This window comes from Globicephala melas, chromosome X (genome assembly GCF_963455315.2).
Source record: "Globicephala melas chromosome X, mGloMel1.2, whole genome shotgun sequence".
NCBI classification, from domain to species: Eukaryota; Metazoa; Chordata; class Mammalia; order Artiodactyla; family Delphinidae; genus Globicephala; species Globicephala melas.
The window spans coordinates 40,483,463-40,488,261 of record NC_083335.1 but is presented as its reverse complement, the minus strand read 5'-3'; the positions used below and the strand labels follow the sequence as shown (position 1 = coordinate 40,488,261).

Sequence of the window (4,799 nt, the reverse complement as noted above, 5' to 3'; positions counted from 1 at the left end):
ATACCTTCTTCCATCCCGTCACTTTCAGTCTGTATGTGTCCCTAGGTCTGAGGTGGGTCTCTTGTAGACAGCATATATACGGGTCTTGTTTTTGTATCCATTAAGCCAGTCTGGGTCTTTTGGTTGGTGCATTTAGTCCATCTACATTTAAGGTAATTATCGATATGTGTGTTCTATTGCCATTTTCTTAATTGTTTCGGGTTTGTTTTTGTAGGTCTTTTTTCTTCCCTTCCTCTTTGGTCTCTTCCCTTGTGATTTGCTGACCATCTTTAGTGTTGTGTTTGGGTTACTTTTTCTTTTTTGTGTGTGTATCTATTGTAGTTTTTGGGTTTGCTGTTCGCATGAAGTTTTGATATAGCTGTCTATATATGTACAGGGTTGTTTTAAGTTGCTAGTCTCTTTCCCACCTAGAGGAGTTCCTTTAGCATTTTTTGCAAAGCTGGTCTGGTGGTGCTGAATTCTCTTTGCTTTCGCTTGTCTGTAAAGCTTGTGGTTTCTCCATTAAATCTGAATTAGAGTATCTTGGCTATAGGTTCTGCGTAGAGTATCTTGGCTATAGGTTCTTCCCTTTCATCACTTTAAACATATTGTGCCATTCCCTTCTGGCTTTCAGAGTTTCTGCTGAGAGATCAGCTGATAACCTTATGGGAGTTCCCTTGTATGTTATTTGTCATTTTTCCCTTGTTGCTTTTAGTATTGTTTCTTTGTCTTTAATTTTTGTCAGTTTGATCACTATGTGTCTCGGCATGTTCCTCCTTGGGTTTTTCCTGCCTGGAACTCTACGCTTCCAGGACTTGGTTGACTGTTTCCTTTCACATGTTAGGGAATTTTTCAGCTATTATCTCTTCAAATATTTTCTTGGGTCCTTTCTCTCTCCTCTTTCTGTGACCCCTGTAACGCGCATGTTGATGTGTTTAATGTTGTCCCAGAGGTCTCTTAGGCTGTCTTCATTTCTTTTTTCTTTATTCTGTTCCACGGCTGTGATTTTCACCATTCTGTCTTCCAGGTTACTTATCCGTTCTTCTGCCTCAGTTATTCTATTATTAATTCCTTCTAGTGTATTTTTAATTTCAGTTATTGTATTGTTCATCTCTGTTTGTTCTTTAGTTCTTCTAGGTCTTTTTCAAACATTTCTTGCATCTTCTCCATCCTTGCCTCCATTCTTTTTCCAAGATCCTGGATCACCTTCACTTTCACCATTCTGAATTCTTTTTCTTGAAGGTTTCCTATCTCCACTTCATTTAGTTCTTTTTCTGGGGTTTTATCTTGTTCCTTCATCTAGGACATAATCATTTTGTCTAACTTTCTGTGGTTGTGGTTTTCATTCTGCAGGCTGCAGGATTGTAGTACTTCTTGCTTCTTCTGTCTGCCCTCTGGTGGATGAGGCTATCTAAGAGGCTTGTGCAAGCTTTCTGATGAGTGGAACTGGTGGTGGGTAGGCAGGGCATGCTCAGTAAAACTAATCCACTTGTCTGCTGATGGGAGGGGTGTGTTCCCTCCATGTTGGTGTTTGGCCTGAGGCAACCCCCGCACTGGAGCCTGCAAGCTGTTTGGTGGGGCTAATGGGGGCCTCCGGGAGGGTTCACACCAAAGAGTACTTCCCAGAACTGGTGCTGCCAGTGTCCTTGCCCCCATGATGAGCCAAAGCCACCCCCCACCTCTGCAGGAGACCCTCCAACACTAGCAGGTAGGTTTGGTTCAGTCTCCTGTGGGGTCACTGCTCCTTTCCCCTGGGTCCTGGTGCGCATGAGACTTTGTGTGTGCCCTCCAAGAGTGGAGTCTCTTGTTTCCCCCAGTCCTGTGGAAGTCCTGCAATCACATCCTGCTGGCCTTCAAAGTCCGGTTCTCTGGGGATTCCTTCTCCTGTTGCCGAGCCCCCAGGTTGGGAAGCCTGACACGTGGCTCAGAACCTTCACTCCAGTGGGAGAACTTCTGTAGTATAATGGTTCTCCAGTTTGTGAGTCGCCCACCCAGCAATTATGGGATTTGATTTTTTCATGATTGTGCCTCTCCTACCATCTCATTGTGGCTTCTCCTTTGTCTTTGGATGTGGGGTATCTTTATTTGTGGGTTCCAGCGTCTTCCTCTCAATGGTTATTCAGAAGATAGTTGTGATTCCAGTACTCTGGCAAGAAGGGGTGAACACATATCCTTCTACTCCCCCATCTTGAGCCAATCTTCCATAAATGTTTAAATAATAAGCTTTAATATCAATAGTATATTTATGTTAAAATAAAACTTAATTTTCTTTCATCTGCTATGAAGACAGGGTTTCTTTGACTGTAGGTCTGCTCTTGATAAGAGATTGGGAAAGGTTTTTCTGTACCTTTTAAATAATCTGCCTAGAAAGGTGATAGTTTTTCTCTTTCCAAAATAATTTCCTGTGCTTCATGTTGTGTTTATCATGTCTTTAATTACATAAGAAAACAGTCTTCTCAGTATTAAAATAGCTACGTTTTGCTCACAACTATGTAACCTGCTGTATTTGCTTTTAAATTCTTTTATTGTCACTTTGGTTAAATAGATAATTAAGTATTGTTCCATAATGATCTGTGATCCCATTTAGTCAAATGTCCCTTTCTCTTAAACTATCTATAATCCCATATTACTTTGGGGATCTCAAGAAGAGATAAAAAGAGCAAAAATCATTAGAAAACCTTGGTGTCTACTATTCATGGATAAGTACTCTTAAGAGGTGAGTGTATATTTGTTTTCAGAAATTTTGTTATGCAAATATAACCTGCATTTTTAAGATGAGCAATGAGATGATACCCTACATACGGTTTTGTAAACTGCTTTTTTTCTACAAACATCATATTATGGAGGTCAATTCAAGCCAATCAGTATAAGCCCACATAATAATAAAATGGCCTTAAGCACTAATGGTCAATTTAGGTATGATAATAATAAGAATGGTTAATATTATTACTGACTTCCTCTGGCCCTACAGTGTTGTAAGTGCTAAACCTATACTTGGTCATTTAATTCCCACCACGTCCTGTGAGGAGAAGCTACTGTTTCTGAACTGTAACCATCAGGGAACTGAGGCACAGTGATGGCAGTGCTAGCCAGTCACAAGATTAAGATATGAACCAGTTCTGCGTGGCAGCTGAGCCCCACACCTAACTAGTGCACACTAGTGCTTCTCATCTGATAAGACCCTCAACATTACTGTTCATCAGGGCACAGCGAAATAAAACTAACGTCCCATGGTTTTTTCTCAGTTAGCTGGGCAAAAGTTTAAACAACAGATCTTAATCAGTGTGGTTTGGAATTTGGAGACCTGTGTCCTGTTATATTGTGGAAGGGGCTCCTGCAACATTCTGTCTCCCTTCCTGTGCCTCAGGGATGTTCCCCTACTAAAGTGGATAACTTCCCTGTGCTTGGAGCAGAAAATGTTTATGTTTCTCCAGCCTTTTTAATATTTTGTATAATTTCAAGGGCAATGGGAATTTATTACAGTTAAAAATAGATAACATACAAAGGGAAATAATAATACCTCAAAGCCCACCATCTGAAGAAAAGCCCTTCTAGGCGCTTAGCGCCGAGCCGGCTGAGAGGAAGATGTGTTGGGTGCAGGGCTTGGGCTGCTGCTCTCGCCCCTTCGGTCACCGCCCCTGGAAACCCCTTTTGTAAAGCCTATACAGTTCAGACCCCCGAGAGTATGTCTCCAACTGCTGCTACAGAGGTTTATTCAAAAGCTTTAGCTGTTTGTCATGGACCACTGGACCTCTGTGACTTTCTGATCAAAGCTCGTGAGCTAAAGGACGATGAACATCACAGAAGAGTCATACAGTGTTTGTGGGAATTACATGAGGACCTTAAAGGATACAGTATAGAGGCAGAAGGCCTTTTCTTTCTAAGGTACAGGGAAAACAATGATGATGGACGTGTTTTATGCTTATGTGGAAACGAAGAGGAAAAAACGGGTTCATTTTCATGGTTTCATGCTAGATGCTCACAAAAGAATACACCGCTTTAAACAGAGTTTGCCATAAAGGAAACCAGGACTCATGGCTAAATCATACGATCCAATAGCTCCTATAGCTGAAGAAATCAGTGAAGAAGCATGTCTCTTATGCTTTGATGAATTTCAGGTCACTGACATTGCTGATGCCATGATTCTGAAACAGCTTTTTGAAAATCTGTTCAAAAATGGGGGTCGTCGGGCTTCCCTGGTGGCGCAGTGGTTGAGAGTCCACCTGCCGATGTAGGGGACACGGGTTCGTGCCCCAGTCCAGGAAGATCCCACATGCCGTGGAGCGGCTGGGCCTGTGAGCCATGGCCGCTGAGCCTGCGCATCCGGAGCCTGTGCTCCGCAACGGGCGAGGCCACAACGGTGAGAGGCCCGTGTACCGAAAAAAAAAAATGGGGTCGTTGTTGTGGCAACATCCAACAGGCCACCAGATGTTCTCTATTAAAATGGACCCCAAAGAGCTAACTTTGTATCATTCATAGCTGTCCTGAAGGTCTCTGAGGCAATGAGAGAGAGGAATGCATGTATGTGGGCAATGCTGTATTTCTTTCTGGAATACTGTAATATGGTCCAGCTAGATTCTGGGATAGATTATCGGAAAAGGGAACTTCCTGCTGCAGGAGAACTCTACTATCTCACAAGTGAAGCTAATGTGGAGGCTGTCATGGATAAGTTGTTTGATGAGCTGGCTCAGAAACAAAGTGATTTAACTAGACCAAGGATTCTAAAAGTGCAAGGCAGAGAGCTGCGGCTGAATAAAGCCTGTGGAACCGTTGCCGACTGCACATTTGAAGAGCTATGTGAGAGAGATCCCATCCAGGAT

General features: G+C 42.6%; 1 pseudogene; it reads left to right on the top strand.

The window, feature by feature from the left end:
• Positions 1 to 1,942: 1,942 nt before the first annotated feature.
• Positions 1,943 to 4,214, top strand: LOC115849857 (AFG1-like ATPase pseudogene; annotated as a pseudogene).
• Positions 4,215 to 4,799: the final 585 nt, after the last annotated feature.